Source organism: Poecilia mexicana, unplaced genomic scaffold (assembly GCF_051168715.1).
Source record: "Poecilia mexicana isolate PSO_F unplaced genomic scaffold, ASM5116871v1 scaffold_9, whole genome shotgun sequence".
NCBI lineage: Eukaryota > Metazoa > Chordata > Actinopteri > Cyprinodontiformes > Poeciliidae > Poecilia > Poecilia mexicana.
In genome coordinates, this window is record NW_028263378.1 from 14,742,868 (window position 1) to 14,767,767 (window position 24,900).

General features: G+C 38.5%; 1 protein-coding gene and 1 long non-coding RNA gene across 3 annotated transcripts in view; one reads left to right on the forward strand and one right to left on the reverse strand.

The window, feature by feature from the left end:
• The window catches only part of bmpr1ba (bone morphogenetic protein receptor type 1Ba), a 66,496-nt gene that overhangs the window by 4,480 nt on the left and 37,116 nt on the right, over positions 1 to 24,900 (forward strand). Inside the window, exon 1 of one of the 2 annotated variants that reach the window (XM_088008829.1) lies at positions 15,253 to 15,806. The exons of the other annotated variant lie outside the window; for it this stretch is intronic. The gene's annotated coding sequence lies outside the window, so the exon portion shown is untranslated. Of the gene's footprint in view, positions 1 to 15,252; positions 15,807 to 24,900 lie in introns of those variants that run through there. 2 annotated transcript variants of the gene reach the window in all.
• Positions 1,078 to 3,968, reverse strand: LOC148157666 (uncharacterized). The gene is made up of 2 exons (XR_015764195.1): positions 3,308 to 3,968; positions 1,078 to 1,395 (listed from the first exon to the last, which is right to left on the reverse strand). It is a non-coding gene; the product is annotated as an uncharacterized LOC148157666 (long non-coding RNA).

A 24,900-nucleotide genomic window follows, 5' to 3' on the forward strand; every position in this document is an offset into this window, starting at 1 on the left:
CATGATCAGTTTAACCTTGTGTCCCACAGGGTGGATGTGAAAACATCTTACCAGCCAGCATCTGATCTCATTTAATGCTCTCAAGTTTAAGCTGGTCTCTGTGCTCAGGCAGTCCATTTCTCTCTTGCTTCATATTTACAGTTTTTTTTTTGTTTTTTTTTTAGCATTGTGCGTGTAGAGCTGTCCTTCGTCAGGCTTTTTAATCGCTCATTACGTTTCGATCACTTTTATTTTCACTCATGTTTTCTTTAAATGACTGTTGGCAGCAAGAGTCCTTATCCTAAACACCAGTAGGTTAAGCCCTAAGGAGTTTTCAGCTCATACAGTTTTGCTTTGAACTTTGATTCTGCTCTTTATTTTTTTGAACCTCAGCTCTTTTTTTGTGTGTTTGGCTTGTCTGAATTTTTAACAAGGAAAGGCCTTTTGGTACCTCAAAGGGAAGTGGGGAAAGGAGAGAAATGATGGAGTGATGACTGGGATACTGAGAGAAAAAATAGGGTCTGAGGAGAAGGAATGATAACCATCTGGATTCACTTTGTGACAAATTCATCCCTTATGCCCCCCAAAGCAGAGACCTCCAATTTCCATGGTGGTTCCTTTGAGGTGCCATTCCATTGGTGATGGCAGAAACATTTGCCTAAGAGCAAGTGTCATTGTTGAGCTTCAGGAAGTGCCTTTTCTATGAGGTCTAGACATCCCTTGATTGCTAAAGTCTTTATTAAAACAAATTCTTCCATTAAGAGTGGCTAGATCCCTAGGTTTTCTAGAGTTTTTGAAACACAAACAACATCTGGATAAGCCACACTGACTCATTCTTGATAGACATAGGAATCAAGTGTCAGATTTTTGTGGGGTAGGGGGTTGCTATGTATGCAGCAAGAGATATAAATTGTTCCAAGCTGTTGCCTACAGCATTAATTTTACAAGAATTTCTTAGTGATTAAAGGTCAAGCCAAATGATGGAAAACCTATGATATAAGTTTGTTTAGTTTCTACAACTTCTTCCTTTAAAATAGTTGAGAAAATGTGTATTCAGATGTAAATTATTGTATGAAAATGAACACAACACAAAAGCAATCAATTTTCTAGCTGACTTTATTATGATTGCTGTGTCTTTAAATCCAATTCCCACACAAATGAACTGGTTACAGTTTTTGATTGCGAAACAATCTTTGCTTTACTTTCGTTGCGTTTGTAATTTTGCTCATGCCGTTTCTTATTTAAGTTTTGGTATTTTCTTTGGTCGACCTTGAATCCTCTGCTGCAGCCATTTTCAGGTATGGAATGGGCCAGGGTACACCAGGATGATTCACGCCAACCATTAGTCAGTTCGTATCTGCCACTGTGACGCTGTTGACGCATTGACTTTTCAAAACGCGACCACCTGGGTTCAGCCTAAAAAAGATCGAAAAAGACACAATCAGCTGTTAAACATAAAATTCAAACAGTCTTGGAAAAATAGAATGTACAAGTAATAGTTAAACAGTTGCTTTAAAAAATGTAATTACAGTTGTTCTCCGTAGGCTATGTTGAAATTTAACAATTATTTCAATTAATTTTAAACTGTTCATGTAATTCTTGTCGGTGGGGATGAAATTTCAGTGTGTGGGTAGAAAAAAAGGTGTACAAAATGGTAAAGGGTGTATTGACCCAGAGAGAATGCGTTTCTTCTTTTGTTATATTTGTGACCTGGAAAATAATACTGAAGGGAACTCTTAAAAAAAAGGCTTCTCTTTGCCTTTTTCTTTCTCTCTCCTTATTCACCTTTCCTCTCTGGATCTGACTTCTGCACAGATAAGCAGCAAATGTGCTGCTCCAGATGTACTGTTTTGTATCGCATCATCAATACCCTCCTGGGTGAAATTGCATCCACGTTGCTCATGCACACACCACCTTCCCATGAGACGTAAATTCATGATGGGCTCATCAATATGTTTTCTGAAGACGTAATTCCATATAAATTAAACCTGATTGGTACCAAATTGAATTTACCCTCTAAGATATTGAATCTGATGCAGATGAAATCCAATCTCGAGTGGGCCTGTTTCTTCACTTATGTGTCCTGTGGATTTCTACATATCCATCTAAAAAGGCAATTAGAATGTGAAGCAGGCCTCTGGGAGTCTTTAAACTGTGTCCTGTGTCACAGTGTACATTATGGTATTACTTTATTGATACTGTCAGCCAGGAGAGAATGTGTTGTTGAAGAACATCTGTTGGTAAGATGATGCCTAAGTATTTATGATTTGTTTTTATTGCATTTTTTCCGTTAAACAGGAATTCAAAAATCTGCAACTTCAGCTAGATTAAGGTAAATGTAAGGAATAAGTCAAAGGAATGGTCTTTGATACGCCACATACTGTAGATAAAGGGCTGTGGTTTAATAGATTTAATTGGGTGATCTATAAAAAACAGAGCTGAACAGATGGCCAGCACCTAATCAGCTCCATCAGATCGGGGGAAAAGCATGATCCAAACCACAAAAAATAGAGGTGGAGCGTCCAACGGAGCCCAGATGTCCCCAACAGAACTCTATAGGTTTGAGGCCAAAAAGCCATCAAGCAGATGACTATGCATTAAGTCACACAGACAACAATTATCACAAAAACACATTAATTTCATCTGGCTTGGGAATTTCTTTGTGTAAAGCAGTTTGTATTTTTGTTCATGGAAACTGATTTCTTTGGTTTTCAAAGATTTTTAAAACTATTTTTTATTTACGCTCTTCATAAAAAAAAAGAAAAATGCGTTGCCTATACATAAGTATCACCTGCTTCCATTTTAAAAGTGATATGGGAGGAGCAGGGTTTTTACAAGCAGAGCCCCCATGAACCATGTCAGCTCAGCTACCTGAGGGGGAAAAATCAGAGATCCCATCTTGATGAAATTAGTCTTTTGGGTAGACATGCACATTCACAAGCTTTGTGGGTGAGTCGATTTCTTTTTTCTACTTTTATTAAAGCTCTCTTTAGCAAAGACTAATTTAAGGACTATACTTAATGCTTAGTGCGTGAATGCTTATTCACGGTATATTTAGTGAATAGTCAATAGCTACATAAGCAGCACCAGCATCACACTCCTACAAGTACCAGCCTGTGTGTAAATAGATTTTGAGTTTGTTGGGAGCAGTGGTTGTAGTCTGACAGCTGCTGGGAGGAAGGATCTATGATAAAGCTCTTATGTGCACCTCGGATGTAGCAGTCTGTTACTAAAGAAGCTCTCCGTTTCAGCAATGGCTTCCTGGATGGTGTGGAAGACATTGCCCAACAGTGATAATGCTACAGACCATAACCTTCACATTGCTTACCTGTGCAGCACCTCAGGAGCCTGGAGCAAATGCTATCTGGACTTGCAGTCTTTCACACCATGATCTTTTGCAGGTGACTTTGTAGATTGTAGAAAGGGACCAGAGGGAGGTGGAAGAGAGAAGCTATGCCAAAACATCTCTTTCAAAGTGAAAGCTGAGAGGTGTGAAGTCGTGAAAAGAGGCAGTCACAGAGGGTGGAGGTAACAGCAGGGAAGACTGAGCTGAAGGTGGGGTTGGTGACTGATCCAACCTGTTAAAGAACTGGTTGAAGTCGTTCACCCACATCAAGTCTCCTAGGGCGTGCGGGCTTGGTTTGTTCCCAGAGACGGTTTCCAGGCTCTTCCCAATCCCACGGATGTTACTCTGCTGCATCTAGCCCATCTTTCTTCCATCCACCTTCTTTCTGCAATGTTTTTTTCCCATCTCTAATTTTCTTTCTCAGTTCCGTCTGTACAGCTCTCAACTTCTCCTTGTTTCCTGTTCAAAAGGCTCTCTTCTTTTCCTTAAGAAGATCCTTTATGTCAGGGTTTATCCAGGGCTTACTGTTGGAGAAACACCATACCTTCCTGATGGGCATGGTGTTGTCCACACGAAAGTTAATTTAGTCCGTGATGCAGTTAGTGGTGCTGTCGATGTCCTTCCCATGAGGAACACGGCCCTTCCCACACATAGGAGCTGAACGAGTCTGTCTCCACTGACCATCTCTTCACTGTTCATGTCACAGCTGGTTCTCTATGTACAAAGGGTTTACAAACAGGGTGGGAATGAACCAAGATGTGATTTGAGGACCTCAGAGAAGGGATAGGTAATGATCTATATGCCTCCTTGTTGTTGGTATACAATAAATCCAGCTCTTCATTGTCTCTGGTGTGACAGCTGACATCCTCTGTGAAGATGAGGTGATTAGAGGACAAAGAGACTAAAGTCGCTGAATGAAAGTCCTCTGAAAACAAATAAAAAATGTGAAATGGTGGAGCTTCAGCTGTTGTCAAGCTCACTGTCGTAACAGCTTAACAGACAACATGCCTTTATAGAAAATACTCTGTGCTTTAAGGCACCAGATCAGATTTGATGCTAATCAAATTCAAATTGACAAGAGGTGGTTACCTTGTAGGTGTGACAGCTCAGTCCTTAAACTTTAAAAGCTGCATGTTATGTCTGCACATTTGGTTAAAAGTTATTTAGGTAGGCTTATATTAAAATATTTTATCACATCGGATTAAGGACTTGGGTACAGCAAATAAGTTCAGACATACACCTTTGATTGCATTCCCTCCCATTACCACATTACACTCCCCAAATTGCAATTCTAGACAGTACACATGCTCCTCTAATTCTTGCAAACTTCATTTAAATTCCTCTCCTTTCTGTAATTGTGTTCAAATCTACTTTACTCCATTTCATTTTGGTCGGTTCGGGAAAGAGGTATCTTTGTAGCAACAAAAGCTGCCCTAATGTTGGGGTTACATTAGTAAAAGATAAGGTAATAGTACGACGAAAGCCAAGTTGTCAGAGACTCCCTTTGTCCAAAGGGGAAACACAATAAAGAACACTGGGCTTTCTAGTGTTTCCCCTCGGTTCAGGTTCTAGCTAATCAGCAGTGCACACAGCCGTGACTGTTCTGTTCCAGGGGACTGGAGACGGAGTCAGGGAGGGGGTAGACAGGATGAGGGTCTGATTTGAAATGGCCACATAAGGGTGGAAGGAGGTAAAGAGTGCATGTGTCTCTGACATGTGCTCCTGTGTCTTTCTTTTTGCCAGGAGAGACCCTCCAGGGGCCAAAGAGTGTTTCATTTGACTCTACATGTACAAATTTTACCAGAAGTACCGAGTCAGTTAATAAAGCAGAGTTAAGCGAGTTGTGTTTTTTGAGGCTGCGTTATAATCACTATCAGATGTCAGAGCAGAGGAGAGGGAGCAGGGAGAGAACGAGGTGTGTGTGTGTGTGTGTGTGTGTGTGTGTGTCTGAATGACAAGACAAAGACAAAAGAAAGCACATGGACAATGAAAACTAATATGGCTTCCAAAGGATGCTAATATAGACTCTGCTAATAAATATATCAGTTTGCTTATGTGACACTAGCACATGGCTTTTATTTAGGATTTATGTCTGAATAAATATGTCTAATGCATGCGCCTATGTTTCCTTCACTAATTATATTTCATATTTCTTTAATCCATATCTCTATTCCTGTATACCACACGAATTATATGGCAGAGCGTTCGCTGTTCATTAGCAATTGTGACCTCAATATAGAAACTTGTGGGTGGTATGCTTAGTTTTTGCTGCACATCAAGGTGTTTTGCAGCAATTGAGTGCTCAGGCTCTACCTCCATTAAGCAAGACTATGTTCTAATTACTGTCAGATGGTGGGCAGAGTCCTCGTGTCTGGAGCCATTTACGAGGCCTGCAGCCACCTGGAGGGGAAAAGGCAGGGAGGTGGGCAAAATCCACCCAAATAGGCTGTCCTTTGTTGTCTGAAAATGTGTAAGTTGGAAGTTACACAAGAGTTGTTCAACTCTTAAATGTTTCTATGACAACTTATATTTTTTTGTTGGTAGAGTCTGAGACGTCGTCATAGTCATATCGAAAAGAATCTTGAAACATCTGATGGTAACAAAAAACAACACCACTACATGAATGCGGTCATACAGAAAGGGCCAATGTTCTGGGCTTAACTGTATGAGTACAAAAAAGGCCGAGATGCTTTCTGAAAGTATCAAGGTCAAACATATCTATTAATTTTGAATAAGTTTTATCTTAGAAATGTTTCTTTTTCACTTTCTGTTTTAGGATAATTTTTGCTCGCCAATAATAAAAGTACATTTACACTATTCTAATGTCAGCACCTGGTTGCAGGCAAATATATTTGGCAGCTATCGAAGATTTTGTCCTCAAAGATGATCTGTTAAAACCAGGAAAATGTGAAAAGGATTTGACAAAGTTTAATGAGGGCCAAACTGTGATGCCTGGATTACTGTATCAGAGTATTTCCAATAACTGCAGCTTTTGTGGCTTAGTCAGTCTGCATTGCTCGTTTCTATCAAATGTGAACCAAAGAGGGAGCAGTGGTGAATTGGCTTTAGAGTCATGTGTGCTGCTCTGTGGCACAAGTGGGGAGCAAAAGCTAACTTGTGTGGTCCGATCCACCAGATGAGCTATTGCAGTGCAAACACGGAGACAAAACATGTAGCACATATTTTGACTCCATTGGCATAAACCTGTGGAACTGCCTATTCTGATCATGTATTTATGCCTCATCATAATACAACCCTGTATAATGTGTAAAATAACACTGAGACCCAGTTATCTCATGAAAATGTATAGTTATGGGCAGCACATGGTTCAGGTACACCATGCAGTGGCTATGGTCCTTAACACAGATGTCCCTAGATCGATTCCCGGCTCTAGGCCATTTGCTGAAGGTCTTCCCCTTCTTTCTGCCCTTCTTCCTGTCCAGTTGTTAATGACTATAGAATATAGATCATATTTAATGCCTTCAGGAAGTTGGATATATATTCTTCTGCAGCCACTGTCTGAGTTTGTGGACACTGCCTGGTTGGCTACCAAGCCTATATCAATATCTAAGTGGTAAAGATGGGATGTCATGATTTAATGGGATGCCCAGAAGAAGGTGGAGGAAGGAAGAAAATGGATTATGCTCTATGATTTTTTCAAACACGCAGTCTATTACAAAACGTAGTTGTACTTGTACCACACTCCCCCCAGTGGTCTGGACCAATCTTTTCATATTTGCAGTTTTTGCTATTTGAGTTTTTTTTCCCTTTTGCTTGTATTTCCTGTGGTTGTAGTATTTTTGTTTGCATCTGTTTTGTTGCGTTTAGGTTTTGCTTCAATATTCTGTGATTGCAAAGGTTTCCGTTTGCAGTATTTGTTCTTGCTTTTGTGCTTTGGAAATTATGTCAATCATGTTTACAGCGCGTTCTTAGCCATTTGCTAAGTGTTTGCACCTGTAGGCCACTTTATAGAGCACATCAAAAATAACATGCGTTCCTCTCTGTGAATTCTTAGGTCAAATCTTTTTTGTGACCCAGTGCTGGTACATCTAATTAAGGGATGAGAAGTTGCTCTCAATATATAGTATGACTTGTACAGCAGGAAATTAAGGCTAATCTGGAGGACTGTGGACAGTCTGTGGCTAAAAGGCATTCTCAAGGTGAACTGACTGCTTTTAATCTGAATAGGTTTGGCATGTGTGCAGGGATCTGCTGCTTCCCTTCTCTCTGCTGAAGTGTCTGCATTGCTTTCTTTTTTTTATATATGCGAGGCCATAGTTTTTCTTGTTGCCGTTTGTTGTTACCGTTTTCTAAACAAGCTGGAAGTGTCAGGATTTGTGGGTGGTTGTGGTGAGGATGGACGCTGAGACCCAAATAGTGGTGATGATGATGAATTTAATGATGAAGCTCAAACAGTCCAATACAGGCGGCATATATATAGCTGTATAGCACACAGCTAATTACCGGTAGCACTGATACACAGAAGACTGAAAACGATTGCTGAAGCCGACACAGGACTTAATCAGTTCTACTGTGACGACGGACAGACTGACACTGACAAAGACGACAGTAGACGAGGACCCGACAAGAGACCAAGACAACAGGTGGGACTAAATACACAGGGAGGGTAATCAAGGAATGAGACACACCTGGGAAGCAATCAACGGGGAAGACGCAGAAACAGCAGAGACTCAGGACAGAAACTGAACACAGAAAAACCTTAAAATAAATACACAGAAACACGGATCATGACAGGAAGCTTGTGAGGAAGAAGCTAAGCCACAGACGTGCATGCACTTTTAAATGTCATGCTAAAATCACAGGGCCATCTAGTGCCCTGGCCTGGTCATCTTCACAGTGTAAGTGTGTAACTTTTCCCTCAATCAACTTCAGAAAATGCTGGCAGTTTCCAGACAGCGGTCTCGTGCAAACGTAGCCTTAAAGATAAGCTGCCACGTTGTTCTGCGGCAAAACACTAGCATTGTTATTAACCGCTGGTTTAGATTTTTACTAAACAGGCATTTTTCATAGAAATCAACCTTAAATTAGATGTTTTGTTTTAAAACTGTCAGTGCAAAAGTTTATTATAAAACTGAGTTTGCATTGTGTTAAAAGGTTAATACAGACAGTTTCAAACAATAGACATACATTTTATCTTGGAAAAATAAAACCGTTTGTGATTCCCTAAAAAAGGAGCTTGTGATGTCACACTTAGTATGCTTTGATGTGGTACTGTGTATCAATGTGTTTGTTGCTTTTGAGCCATTACCAAAAAGAGAACAAAAGACAAAGACAGAAAAGTATCTTCTAGCAAAGTGGCTCAAGTTTCATGAGTAGATGATGTTTTGATCTTTGAGACATCCAACTCCATCAGTCAGCCTGTTCCTTTGCAAGTAGAAACACTCCCACATCACAGTTCATTGAGCAGAACACACTCATCTGGTTGAAGATGTCAAGAACTACACAATGAAACACCCATAAAATCACAATTTTCCTGAGGAACAAAAACCTATTTTCCATTTTAGAGTTCAAATTATTTTTGCAATAATGTTGTCTGATTGTCTATGTGCTATTAAACACACTAAATAGCATCCTGTCAATGAGGATAAAATGTCAACAATTTAACCTTTCAATACCTTGAGATGATTTTTCATGTTTTTTTTCCCCGAAAATCATTAAATTTAAATGTTTTATGATCAACTATTGTGGAATATTAAAATCTTTACAAAACACTTTTGAGACTCTTGAACAGTAAAACTGCTTTATGAATAAAATTAGTAATTAAATTGGCAAAAAGAATAGATTAAAAGCAAAATAATGGCTGTCCTATATGTAATGAACATTTTTCCACAAATGGATTGTGAAATCTCACATTCTTAGTGAAGCTTAAACATGTTTGAGTCTTTTTTGAATCTCTGAGTGACTAAGATCTTTAAGGCACAGTGTGATAGTTAAAACTAAAATGTAAAAATTAAAACTTGTAGCACTTTTATATACCGCTGTTTATATAAATTCCAAAATATTTTTAATTCTTTTAAAAAGTCCACTGAAATTTTTAAATAGGTAAATAAATGCTTAACTTGATTAGTATAAAGGCAGTTAGAGCAAAAAATACAATACTGTCAAAAACAAGATGAAAATGTATCTTGCAGTCCTACATAACATTAAATGAAAAAAAAAAAAGTTTAAGTTTTGTACTTTACATCTTACAAATGCAAAAATGCATTTATAAACCTTACCCAGAGCAAACAAGTGGGTAAGGTTTGTTAAACTAGTAAGTATAATAATTTGTTTCTTTGTTTTAAGTTTCAAAGCATGCATGCGATAGAGACAAACACCTATTGCTGCTTCATGGCTCCATACTGTACTTTTTTTACACTTCAAGGCGTGTTGGGTGGTCAAACAAATCACATCAGTCCCTGACAAGTGCATGTCAGACAAAATTAGTCTAAAACAGTAAACCTTATCTGGCCTTCAGCGCCAGCAGGGGTGGTCTGCAGATGCTTTGACGCTGACTGACAGAAGCAAAGGGTTGAAAATAAATAGCAATATTCGGTAATGGCATATTGAATTGCTTATTTATTAGATATGTGACAGGGACAAAACTGATGACCAAACATAACCCAAAGAGTAAATGAGTTATTTATGTAGGCTTTGTGGTTTTATCATGAAATGTAAAGTTACTACGGTGGGAGAAGCACTTCATAAGCATATAAAGCATATAAGAATTATTTAGGGGTTTATGTTTAAAGATTTTCTTTTTACTGTCATTGATAAAAGTTGTTTTTAAATACTTTTCAGCAAAGTAGAGTTTTTGTTATAAAGTCAAGGTAAATGTTCTAAGTTTGAAATTACCCAGCATTGGTGTAGCATTTATTATTTTTTATTTTTCTAAACATCATTTTTCAGCATTAGAGACCTTTGTTGACAGTCACCAGACAGAAAATAGGCAAATAGAGAAGCAGGGGTCAGACATGCAGGAAAGGTCTCAGGGTCAGGAGTCAAGCCCTGGACAGATGCAATGAGGACTAGCCTCTGTTTTTGGGCCCTTGCTCCGCCTCTACACCAAAGTCCTCTAATGTTTTAGTTTTATGGGTGAATTTAAATGAGCAGGTCCATTTTTGTGTGAAAACAACTTAAGCTTAGAAACTTAAATGGTGTCTTCTCTTGCTTTATAAATATTAACATTTTGACTTTTCAGGGTCTTTTAGTATATTTTAAAAGATCGAAGGGCAGAATTTACTCTTACAGAGTTTTGTCTGGTTGAAATGCAAAACTTGGATGTTTTACATTGACATTGTCTGTCAGAACTAGACACAATATAGATTTAAAGAGAACAGACCCAGTTTAATGTCTGTACTTAGATACAAATAAGCCACTCATCCCGCAATGATTGAACTTCAGTTCATAAATTTGAAATATCCATATGCTGCTCCCCCATCTCACTTTAAATTGAGCTTTCTTCAGTTTTGGTACAATGTTGATTTAGTATTTGTGAGAACTGCAGCGTGTTGGGGTTCCACAGTCTGGACATTCGGCACCGGCTGCACTGCGAGGTGACATGCCATATAAATTCAACTTGTATGATTGCTTGTGTGTGTGTTTTTTTACAGTGTGGGTGGGGTCTATGTGTGTGTTCTGGTGAGTTTGTGTGTGCGTGAGAGAGTGAGCAAGAGCGAGAAACCAGCTAACAGAAGTTCCTCAGTGATGTTATGTGTGAGTGCAGGGTAAAAGGCCAGGTATGCTGAGTGACTGCCACATTACCCAAAAGCATGAATCAATCTTCTGTTCAGTCATTTAGCTATTTACAGGCTCACATGAATTTGATCATGTGTTTTCTTGTAATGGTTTTCTAGAATTTCCTAAAGCTTCTGAGGCAGGACTGTTTCACTGGACAGGACTGAGAATGAGGAAAAAATACAAAAAAAATAAGAATGGAGGACCAATGATCATTCTGAATTTTACAATATTATAAATGCAGTAATTTTGCTGTTGTAATCCATGTTAGGTGCTTTTCCCTTTACATTGACTTATAATAATTACAGCCTCAATAAATTAGACTGAATTAGGCATATATTTGTTGCCACAAAAAGCTCAGCACCTTGAGGATGCTCCATGGACCTAGTGGTCGACAGAACCACAAAAACTCTTAACATTTGCGGCATGGACAACAATTGCAACTGAATCTAATGTCACAACTGCACATTTTCTACTGCATTACGGCTAGTGTGTTGTGTGTGTCAAACAAGATTTGTGAATGAGAGTCACACGGTGTGTGAATGAAGATGAGCTGCATGAGACTTTTTACAGGAATGGCAGATCGTAGACTGAGCTTTGGTGTTTTTAGTAAGGGCTGCAATAAAGCTGCAGTAAGTCATTATTGACATCTAAATAAGGTCAACTCTGTCTTAGTATGGAAAAGAACACGTATATTTGCACTAAGTTGAAGGATTGCGTCACACGTGTGCATGTCTTAAATTGCACAGAATCTCTTCTCTTACTTGTTTGTCTGAAATGGGTCAGTTTGGAAATTGAGACCTCGTATCTCAACGAGATGTCTTGTGTCAAAAGCTTAAACAGTTAAAACAAATGAGGAATTAGAAAACTTTAGTACAAAAAGGATATCCCTAAGACTGCGGCAGGAATCTTGGAGCAGAAAATTGGTCAAGTTGTATCTTAGTTGTATCTACATTAATTATATACCCTGGGTAAGGGTAGGTTTTAAAAGATAGGAGTAAAAGTGTTGCTTACAAAAAGCAAAAATCATGTTTATGCTTATTTCTTACATTCACTGTAACTTTATCAGGAAATTGTCCACTATTCATCACTTGTACTGTTCTCTCCATCCTTCTATCCATCTCTTTTAATTGTTTGACAACAGCATCTATGTGGTATCAAGAAGCAACACATCACCATTCATTAGGCAGATGATTTGACACAAATCATCAGCCTTTTTACCCCAGAAATGCAGAACAAATCAACTTTTCACACACTACTTTGAGACTAACTATAGCAGTGCTGTCAGAGTTATAGCCAGGTGCCATAATATGTTGTTGAGATTGATACGGTCACCATGGAAACCCTGAGTTGTTGAGCGCTGGATCAGGTCCAGGATGCAGTGTTAAAAACTAAACATTATTTCAGCTTGTGGGAAACAAACAAAAAAAAACATATATGAAAAATATCTCCCTCCTGTTATGCCACTGAGACAAGAAATCCATTTTAAAACTCCCTGTGGGTATTGCTAGACAATAATGATATCAGCAGTGTTTGCTTATGAAAGTAATTTTCAGCATAAAACTGCTCTGAAGGCAATGCTTCTATTGTTCTGGTGATAATAAACATTTCAGTGCATTATAATTTTTTTTTTCCACAAAAAAAAAAAAAGAAACATTCTCATAAACCTTCAGTGAGACTTATAAGCAAATCTAGACCTCATTGGATTGCTCACAAACCAAACAAGAATTTAGGAGCTGCCCGCCCTACAAGAGAGGAAAAATACACACACTGGCAAAGGTTTATGGGAAATCATAATGTGTAATTGTATCTAGCTGAGAACATTTTGGTAATTTACAGCCAAATCTCAAAGTACTATTGCTGCATAGTGAAAAAGTTTACTACCATATTGATTTAAAGGGTTGCAGGAGGGAGGTAAATTTGACTTTCAAACATAGCTGTATCGGACACCTTGAAGCTGGTCTCTGTCTCTTTAAAAAAAAAAAAAAACTACTCTTTCCAGCACTCTCCCTTCAGCACGTCATCACAACCATGCTTCTACGTGCTTTCCAGTGATGTAGTTTACAGCCTTTGTTTGGAGTGTTGTAGTTTGTCTGATGAGCTCAACAGACACATAAATTCAAAAGTTGTTTGGGAATTGCTGCTGCCACTAGTCTGGAGGAGTTGTGTGGGAGGGATGTCGGGGAGAGGTGCTCTGTGTGGCTGGAGCTTAGCTGAAGACAGCAGCTCCAAGAAGGAGCTTTGACTAAATAGGTGGTGCATTGTATTAGCAGGCGTTAAGGCATTGCTGCCATGGGAGATTCAAGGATTCCTCAAACATCCATCAATGAATCAAAGCCACACTCTGGGTGTGTGTTTGATGAGGGAATGACATTCTGACATGATTTAAAGCTCAAAAAAGTTAACTTTGCATAATCTACCTGCTGCAAAAGTTATTTTGTACCAGAAATACAAAATAACAGTCAATTTTTTCTGATCAGGGGTCATAATTTTGTTTTTATTGCCAGGCTGAAATGGGGATTTAAACATGACGCTTCCAACATAAGCATAACTGGGTTTAGTGTTTATCCCAATCATTAGCTCCATGTGTTGACGATTAACTTACACCTTGCGATTGTTTTTTTTTATACTTATCTGTATCCACAAGTTTCAGTCTGCAACTAACATGAGTGTATCTAATATACTCTTATATTAGCCAAATTTAATTACTGATGCATCATCTTGTATCACAATAGATCATGAAACACTTTGAAGGATGTATGTGCCTTTAGAATATCTGCACATGAGTTTTCATTGCTAGCTGTTGGATTTCTCCAGTCACCCGATCCGCCCATGTTTTTGTTGCCTATTGTAAAGCGGAAAGCGAGTTGACAGATTGAAGTAACTAAGTGAAAGAAAGGATTGGGGTAGTAATCTGTCTCCCTGATCCTTTTTGAAAGAACTAACTGTTTGGGATACAGCCATGACATGTCTGCTCCTGAAGGCCGACCTGTAAGCCGATACCTATAGTGGCATTTTCTGCCATCCCCGCAACTCGGATCAGACAAAGCTAACCAACACATTTGGTACCGCAGCTGGTTCCAAAGGTTGTTTATATCAGCTGTTTATGGTTAAAGTAAAAAGTAAAAAAAGTTTTATGGCATTATCTTACTTGTGTTTCTATTACTTTTCAGTGTAGCCTTTTGGCAAGACATTTTCTGTCTGTGTGTTACTTTTCTCTGCTGGTCAGTTCAGGTTAAGCAGTAAACATATAGAATTACTTTGTTTGAGATCTTCTTGTATAAACAAAGATTGACTTGTTCATTTCTGTGTCACACAGGACCTGGTAGATACCCTCAGTCTAACCCTATGTAATAATTTTCCTTGATACTGATATCTTCAAGTTTTACATTAGTCTAGGTTGATGTACAGTCTGAGTTCACCCTCTTTTAAACAAATGTTCTCTGTCCTTGGAGCAGAACTGCTGCCAAGATGAATCTGGGTATTTAATCTTATCCAGTAAATCTCCCTTTCTTCTTGAAGTCAAGTGTCAGTTGTTATCTTTTCTAACTTATGTTCTTTTTTTTTAATAAGTGTAACAGTTTTAAAATTAATCAGTATTTTGTCTTAATTTACTCAAGGTTCGTGTTCTGTGTGGTGATTATTAAAGCGTGGCAGGTTTTATGACTCCCAGGATTAGATTTCATTGCAACTATGTGAGCTAAAAGAGTCATTATCCTGGACATTTTTGACCCGCAGCAATTACTAGTGTCATTTTCTTCGTCGTTAACTGGATGACACTTTTACAAGGGTAAATGTATGGCTTTTCTTTTTTCCCCCTTAACTAGTTGTGGTTTCACCGATGTATTAAAATCTGTGGAGGCTTTGATTTATGTAAAATCTGCTCATTTTAACACCTAGCGTGAATTAACCCCTTTGTCAAATTGTGGTTCTGACTACAGGCTATTACATTAGCAACAGACCACAGACAGGCACGCAACTCACACAGACACGCACGCACGCACGCACGCACACACACACACACATACTGGACTGGTTTATAGGATGGCAATAAAAAGCAACGCTGTGCAAAATGAATCCAATGTGAATTACAGTTTTTCTAAAGCTGTGTTTTCTTAGAGATGAAGAAATGGACCCGCCCAGAGAGTTACGGTTATTGAAGGAATTTAGAGTCGAGTTTATTTTTCCAACTCCACAGGTGGGAATCTGTTAGACTTGACCCTTCACTCACTTTATCCTTTCTAAAGAACTTGGAATCCAAAAATCTGCAATCGTTTTTTTTCTCTTGATATTGTGATTTACTCCAAAAGCACGCAAAATATCCCTGTTAGGCTAATTGTTGATTCTGCATTGCAGTTGGTGCTAGCATGCGTGGTTGCTGGCCTTGAGATGTTCCGGGTGTGCACTGCGTCATCTGTTGAATGCCAGTATGGACTTCAGCTCCTCTGTAACCTTGAACAGGATTAAGTGGCTACAGTAAATGTGTGAGGGAGTTCAGACTGATTTGAAAGAGACCAGCTGTGTTACTTGTAGGAATCATGTTTCTGTTCCGTTAAGTTTCTTTTTCTTTTTCTTTTTTTTTTTTTTTCAGAAGTAATGGCTGCATTAAAGCTGCAGTTTGTTCACACAAGCCTTGTGTAATTTCTCCCAAATATTGTGACATCGTGTGCAGGTATTGTTCAGCTGTGTGACCAAACTCTTCTGCGTAAGTCGAAACCAACCAACGTCAACCCATCGCTTCCAGGTAAGAAGAAAATGTGTTGTATGCAAGGAAATTTTATTTGTTCAGCACATTTAAGTAGAATTCATGACACCAAGAATGCTGAACATAATTTATAAAAACTTTACAAATAAATAGGATATTTAAACTAAAGTGAATATCAAACATGTGCATGTGCATATGTACATCTTTCCGACATAAAAACAATGCAGCATGAAAAACTAAATCCCTGAAAGCGGAAGAATACATTGATTTTACAGTTTTGTTGACTGCTGTACTTTTCTATCAAATTGTTGCTCTGTGTAAATGCTCTTTGCACATTCCATTTTGTAATGCATCGCTATCATGGAAGGTTTTGGGCTTTAGTCACACTTCGTTACTGATGTAACTGGAGAAGTTTATTTCCAGGATGTAAAATACCACCTGACACATTCACAAACACACATGTGGTGAAAGAAATGTACATGTGAACTTGCATGTGTAGTCTCAGGTGTGCTGAGAACAGCATCTTTCAGCATGGAGAGGTTCTAACCTGAAAACAACTGGAGGGTGAGGAGCCGGGCCAGTGTAATGATGTGTAAATGTAAATAAGAGAGGTGAGGGAAGGTGCTGCTTGTGAGCTCATGAAAAGACTTGAAAAAAACCTTTCCAGTTGTTTCCATTGCATCTGACTCCAAGGACTCCTGCTGTGTAGATGTTGCAATGAGCCAATCTGGACACAGACCTTCTGTTTAACTGATATGTATGTTTTTACTGTTTATTGCTTCAGCAGCTATTAACTATTATTTTTCTAGATAAACAAGCACAACATTTTGTAGCCTGAACTTCACTAAAATGATTATGTGATTAAAAAACATATAGTTTTTGTTAGTTCTGTCTCAAAAGATGAAAAAAGACAAGTGGTCAAAACAGGAATCACAACCATAACCAATGGATAAAGGATGTAATAAAATAATATTCTGAAACTAAAAGTTTGGCTGTTTATGATTGTACTCATCAAAGACATTGAACTGGCTGTGATGATAAAATGATATGCAGTGGATAAGTGATTTTTTTTTAACAGATTAATGAAAATAAAAGCGTGATTTGGGAAGTTATTTTTCTTTTAGGGCCACATAATCCACTGTGACTGTTGTCCAGGGCTGGAGCATTGAATTTCCAAGTATTTACAACTTTGCATTTGTTATGTCTAAAATGAGATGCAATTTCTTAATTCCATTCATTCCTACAAAGCTCTTCATACAATGGCAAGCTATTGAAAATAAAAACCTGTTTGCCAAAATGAAAGGAGCCGATTCAGACAGACCAAGAGAATTAACACTTTATAGATGTGTAATTTCAATTTTTAAGCAATAGCCATTAAATGCTTATTTTTTTTGTTTGTTTGTTTACTTTGACACTCATTTGACACTTCAGATTCCTAAATTGAGAAATGGAAGGCAAATTTTTGATTGCACAGAGTTCTTATCGATTTGAACTAACTTTATTTTATTTAAAAGTTGACCCCGAAGTTGACAAAATCATCCAAATTGTATTTGTATGTTAGTGGAAGTACATTTGTTCATACTGCTGCTTCAGCAAACCTTTGGCCTTCAGCAGCAGTAAAAAGTAGTTTGTGTTCCAACACTGTAAGCAGAGGTCTTTGTGATTATCCCTGTGTGGGATTGAGCAGACTTCTAAATAAATTTCTGCAGCTCCCAGTTTTACCAGAAAGGAACTTCGCAGCTATGCAGTCAGGAGTCGAGTGAAAGCAGAACGCACGATTGGCTGGAAGCGACCTGTTCACTTATAAAACTGCAGTAAGGTGGTTAAAGGCGAAGCTATAGCTGCAGGTATTGGCTTTTGTAAATGGTATTATGCCTCATTTACATGTCCACATTACTGATCCTCCCTCTGAGCCTTCTAAGTGTTCATATGTGCACACTAAAATGTTTGACTAAAACACGTCTGCTCTGACCTTGAGGGTGTTAGCAGTGTGGACGTTTGTTTGGAAGGTGATTCAGTTCTTCAGACTGCTGCCAGGTTTCATGGGTTGAGATCAAAGGACAGCATTTCTTCCTGGGTGACGCTGGAGACAGCTTTGTGTTTGTTCTAAAACTGACTGTCTCACTGTTTGTGTTTCTGTCTGTCTTTGGTTCTGACTCCCTTCGTTGCTGTGTTGCCTACCTATGCGCGCTGTTGTCTGCGCAGCTGTCTATTTGTGAATTTTGAATTCCAGTCACTGTTTTATTTTATTACCTCTCCGAGGTGTCCTAAAGTCGTGTAGCTTGGCTTTAGGAAGACAAAGAAGAAGAAAAAAAAAGAATTTGAGGTTTTTATTTTAGAGGGAGACCGTGAACATTTGTTTATTTTTATATTACGCAGCCAGCCCCTGTGTAGATTAATATGGACTGACAGCATCTGGAAAATCTTGTGCGATTTTCAATTGAAGGCAAGTTTGCAGGAACTGCTGATTGCTCAATTTCTCCCTATTTGTTTGGCTTAGGAACAATTCTTTAAACCACAGCCAGCTCTAAGTCTTTGCAAAACATGCAAAGTTGGTCTTTGTGGTTTGGAGTGTTTTGCACCTGTCTCTCATAATTCATTGTGTTCATTTTAACACAACAAGTCTGGTCAGGGTGAAGTGATTTGTGCTTTTCATTTCTGGCAGAAAATCAGACTGTTTTAACACCATACAGGTGGAGAGCAGAAACACAATATGAGGTCATGTGAACTAAGTTACAGTACTGAAAAAAAAAATCCTGTGCACACAATGTATAAAAATAAAACTTCTTTAAGATTACAACATGATTAATTTAGTAATAGTTTGACTGCCCTGTCAATAGGTACGATGCTCCAAGCTGTGCCTGCAGAACAGAGGAATTCATGTGCTTGGTTAGTTGTGAGGTCCCTCCACTCCCCCAGGGATGTGTTTTGTTTTGCTGTTCTCCACTGCAGCCAGATGAATGGACACATGGAGAGCTGGGGGAGGAGGAGACCATTGGACATGTTAAAGGACACCTGTGGGGCTTTGTGGGGCCTCCTCATGATGGACGTGGTTCCGCTTCAGGTGGCAGTAATTTCTCTAAGCCGTGGGGAGGAGCAGTGCAGTGGCATTTTGTGCCTGTGTGTGCATGCACTTAGCATTTGTTGGTCAGTCAGAAAGACAGACACCCAGATAAATGGATTATTGTTTCTCTTATTGGTGGATTTCGCAGGGTCTGCACGGCATTCACTGCGTGTCAGCCGTGTGCACTTCCACATATTCACAGCTGAGGAAGCCGCGAGAACTTTATTGGTTATTCTAGAAGATCGGCCTATGACATTTAATAACAAGCTCCGGACTTCTCATCTGAAGCAACATGTGATCCTCCGCGGTATCAGGGAAACAGATGAGGCCCTGAACCAGTAAAGCACAACTTCACTTACACAGACACACAAGCCTGCCGGCGCACATTTGCCTCTAACTCGGCCTTCAACAATAGCACATTTGTCCAACAGCTGATCTCCATATGATAAGGGATAAAAGAATATTAGGGAGAACACCCACACACGCGCACGATTATATCCACAGATGGTTATCGTATTTACATAATCATTAGTTGTGGGTGAAACTCTGTCACGATCTGTGTGGTGTTCCCAGTGGTATTAAAAGCAATTACTGGTTCAAAGATAGAACTGTTCACACATATATAGTGCACATATGCAAATGTATGTATGTGAATGGAGGAATTCAGCCAAGTACTAGGGAGCAATAAAGTTGCCATTACTTAGAGGCCATTCTGTGTTTAAGAATACACTGACTGAAAATTGTGCCGCTTTCTTTCATCCCCACTTTAATAGAAAATAAGCCTAAGGGAGGACCCTGAGTAGTTTTCTGCTATTAGTACTGGCAAAGCGCCGCTTATTTGCAGATCCAGGTGTTTTATTTGATTTGTTTGACCTTCTGTTAACTTTTGTACCACAATAACTAGTACATAGCAAAATTTTAAAGCATCAAATAAGTTGTCTTCATTACCGCTCATGGATTTCTCTCTTTGTCAGAGCAGAGCGAGAATGACTCATAGCTAAATCTCCTGCTGTTAGATGGCTTTGTAACAATCAAATTGAAACTATTTCACTGGAGGAAAATGGGAGTTTCCCTGCTCCATAATGACCTGCAGGAACTTGTATTCACTAACAAATTTATGGCTGGAAGAACAATTAGGTTTTTCTTTTTGATGGATTCTTTGATACGCATTCTGAGTAATATGCATGTAGATTTTTGGAATCGACATACTCCATGCTTACAATACATATTTAAACATTATTATAATGTATTTTACTTTTAAGTTAAAAAGACAGCCTGATGAAGTTGTACAAAATATTATTTTGCACTAAAAAGAACTGAAATCTCGTCGGGTTGGTAGACACTTCAGCCTGTTTTTTTTAGATTTGATGCTCATATTTTCTCTCCAACTTCATCTTTTATATTTCTTCCCACTGGGTTTCCTTATGCTAAGTATGAGCTCATACCACATTATCAAAATAAACTTATTAAGATACATTTTTGTATTGCATTCTGATCTTTGGGTGCCTTTTTGTTACAAAGAAGCACCGTCCTTAATTCTTGGCAGCACCAGTGAAAATGTACAAAAAAAAATAGATGAAAATGAATTAAATTTTTAATTTCTGGAGCATACTCCCTTACTTGAACCTTATGAACTTTTCTGATCCAAGTCCAACATGTTAAACATAAATGTCAATACAAATATGTTTATATTAAACATATTTGTATTTCAGAGACTTCATGATACCACATACTCTAAAAAAGATTGATGTCTTCTGACCATGCACTTATTAAAGTCCCCCTAAACTTCAGCACATCCTATATATTTATGTTTGTGATGGTAAGACATAAGTTGTTTTGAAGAATGGTTGAAAAGTATGATTTTCTGTCATGTTGTATTTCTAGTCAATAGAAGCAGAAGTCTTAAACTACTAAATAAAAATTCTTATATTCTCAGATTAACTCTAAGTGGGATTTTTTTTCTCCCTACTTAAGCAACACAAATGTCCTGACATTCAAGGTTGTATATCAAGAGTTTCACACATATTTCTCAGGCATATCAATAATTCTGCATACAAACTGCATCTGCATGGATCAGTCTGCATCTTCCTCATGCACACAAGCCTCTCTCACATGCGTGTAAATGCATGTTTTTATGTGTCACAACTTATTTTGGAGTTCAGAGTTCGTCTTCGGAGGTCAAAGTGTGAGTGCAGTGTTTCACTGTTTAGAACAAGTCTTCTGTTATACGCTGAATGGACACTGTGCGTAGTGTTTTCTCTGAGACCCAGAGATAGGGAGAGATTTTGTAAAGAAGCAAAGAAGTTGATGTGGGTGACTGGTTAGATTGTGAGGTAAGAGAGGAATAGGCATTCATGTTTTCTGGTAACAAGGTCATGGATATCTTAGTGATCTCATTGAACTCAACGTGCTCCATATTATATGTCTTACTAAATTTGTGTGAATATGTTGTGGAATTTAAACATAAATCTCCACGGATTTATTCAACACTTCTGATAAAAGACAGAGAATGTATGGAGGAATGAATGCATGTTTTGTGTGTTCGGCATTCATGCTTTTCTCCAGACATAAAAGGTCTGTGGTGGTTATCCGAGAACGGCAGTGAACCTAAGGATCTCTGAATAGTGGATTCTCTATATTTGGGAGTTGGACCAAGGCCGCTGACCGAAACTCTGACCCCACACCTGCCTTCTGTGTGTGGCAAGCCAAACTACTTTGGCTCGTGTATGTCTTACAGTCACATTTAATCTTTAAGTAAATACAGTCAGGGATACAATGGTAGCACATAACTAATGTTACGTTTTCATTTGCTCTGTGCAATATTGTTGTTTGTGTAGGTCACACAGACAGTTGTAGAGCAACACTAAAAGCCCATTCTTTGGACTGACAATAAAATTGTTTTTGCTTGTAAAGAATGGAAAAAGGCATAAAAAGGCATCTAAAATGTGTAGGTTATTAGTTCTCGAGGACTTTGGCTTTATTTTCTTAATAATTTAAGAGTTTAAAGCATAGGCTATTAAAATCTGAATTTACACTTAACATAAAATCAAATTGTGTTCAATAAACTTTTATTGTTGTGGACCTAAAAGTGGAGTTGATCTAAACTTCCAATAAGGATACAATAGTGTTATAAATATGAGGATCGATATCTAAAAGGCAGTTCTGTATATTTGCAGACATTTTTCAGTTCATTTAAGTTTATTCTAAGCTTCTTTAGATACATTAGACTTGGAGGGATTCTCCAGTATAGTTTTTTATATTCAGCTATGTTGAAAAGTGTAGTTTAATTTCAATCCAAAATTAGAATAGGTAGACATCTCTGGCTTTTCAGTGTGTGTGTTTGTCTATATGTAATGACTGCCAGCAAATGTGTGACCAGTCTCTCAGTTCTTGTTCCGTATTTAGGTCTCAGAGTTCAAGGGTCAGAGGGGGTCGGGAGACAGTATGAATAACTGCCTGTTATCAGGTGGCAAACAAAAGAATGTGTGTGTGCATGTATTTAAGTGAAAAACAGGAAGCAAAGATTGACTGGATGGCAGAAGGAAGGAGACAGAATTAGAGAAATTATGATGGATGGAAATACAAAGGGAAACTAACAGGCAGGCTCAGCCACAAATCCAGGTTTTCTTCTGTTGTTGTAAGGTCATACTTTGTTCTTTTTCATCCTTAATGTTTCTCAATAAAATATTAAAAATACACACTTGGGCGCTTTTGCACTTTAAGGTCCAACTTCTTTCTGTTTACTAATCTGCCACATGATTACATTTTTTTATTCATCCATTTAATTTTTTTGCACACGTTAAACGAACATTATCGTGTGATTAAGATGGGCATATCCTAACTTTGGTTGTTCTCACAATGAAATAGATTGAAACATTAGCTTACAATTATTACAAATATTTCTACTTTCTTTGCCTGGCTCTTCTGGCTACACCAATGTGTTAAACTTGTCGTTTCCTTGCTCAGACTTATTTTTAAAAAAATGTGTATGTCTCTCCCTTCTCTGTGCCTCCTACTCCCCCCCTCCCCCCCACTGTCTGTTTTTCTCCCTCATTTCATAACCCCCTCTTCTTTTCCCCCTGCTAATTGCCACCCTGTTGTAGCATCCCGGGAGCCGGGGGCTCATTAATTGGTGAAGAGGAGACAGGTGGCGCCACTATGTTGTGATGTTTCTTGTTAGTTGTATGTGTGTTTTCATTATGTTGACCTTGTGTTTTGGGGAGCATCTTTGTTTGCATGGATTTGTCCTTCTAATTGTATGTTCCAATATATTAACATGGATTCGAGAGTATGTACTTGTGTGCATGTGAAAGTATGAGTTCTGTGTGTGACTCTGCTGAAATGGGTGTGTGTGGGTACCCTTGCTTGTTAGCCGCACAGAGCCCCTTCTCACTGTAATCTCTTTGTTTATGCAGTGTGAAAAGGGCCTGACGGGGGCATGAACTCCCCACGCTCTTATCCCACTGCGCCACTCACCCCAAGTGGACCATCATGCTTCACCACCACTAGCCTGACACTGGCATTGCTCCCATCACTTCCCCCACCTCATTTTAACAATGCAGTACTTCTTTTGTCTGACCCTCTTCTTTTTCGATGGCAACCTGATCCTAAAATAATACATATTGTAAGTGATTTGCAACGATAACAGTTCAGCTGGATCCAACGGTTGGAAAAGTTCAGGAAGTAGAGACCTGCCGGAGCTGCAAACCATCTTGGTTTTAATAGTCATCAGATAAAATGGTGGTGGTTTTTATGCGTGCCATCCGATAACATCCTGCAGGTATCCCTGGACTTGCACACACTTCCTCAATCTCTCATTCGTTGTTACTCTTTCGTCTTGATGTGTTGTTCTCTGCACTGTGCATCTTGCCAAATTTGCGAAACCAGTTGGGAATAAGTTGTATATTAGCTGCATCGCATTGTTTAAAGTAGCATCTTATAGTATGGAAATTAAGGTATATTTTTCTTTAAGAAAGGTTTGCCTTTCATTGTGTCTGATCTGATTCAATTTCTAAATGTATCCCTCTCATCAGGTGTTCCCCCCTCCCCCCAGGCTTAAAAACAGCAGTTATCAAACAATCTGTACAAGTCGCTATTGAAAATTACAGGCCAATTTGCAATCTTCCATTAATCTGCAAAGTTTTTGCAAAAGCTGCTTTTCAACAGCTAACCAACTTTGATGTTAGTTTCAATGGAGAAGCACCATTCAGTTGTTATGCCCCACTTATCTGGAACAAACTTACAGAAAACTACAAAACTGCTGAAATACAAAGTTTCTAAAAAATCAAGGCTAAACCCCAAACTGTTTAGAGTTTGGAGAAAATGTAATGTTTGCTGATTTGTTTTTTCATTATGTAAAGTACCTTGAGTTCCCTTGATATTGAAATGTATATAACAAATAAACATGCCTTGCTTTATCGTAACTTTTTCTTTGTTATTCTGATTTGCCTGCTTTAATCCAACTACTTGACTCCAGTTTTCCCGTCGTCTTTACCCTCACCTCAAACCTCTCTCTTCTCACTCTCCTTTGAAGTGTTAAGGATGATCTCTTAAATCTCTTACATGATGTTTGTAATTGGTAAAGTCTAAAGGGAGAACTCTCACAAAGAAGCACTGTTTTTCCAACCAGGTGGTGTTATCAGTCCTTCAAACTGTGGGCTTTTGGCAGCTCTAAATGAACTGGTGTTATGGGTAATCAAGTGTTATGGAATGTGTGGTTACTGCATCTGTGTGTGGATGGATATCTGTCTTTGTACATCTGGTTTGTAGATCAGGTTCCAGTTCCTGGTGTCACCAAGTTGTTTGGCCCTAAACAAGTCCTAGAACAGGGAACAGTTTTTTTTTTTCTTTTTCTTCTGCTAAGTTTTCAGATAATCTGTTGGTGCTTCAGGTCTGTCACCCTGAATCTAAGAGTGAGTCGTTATATTAAACTGAAGTATTCTTGGCTTTAAAGAAATAGCCATTTGCCTCAGAAACACGTGTTGCTCTGTTATTAGTGGAAGGCCCCAAAGACTACGGGTGAAACTAGGTTAGTGTAAAATGGTTAATTGGAATTACCAGAAGCCCATG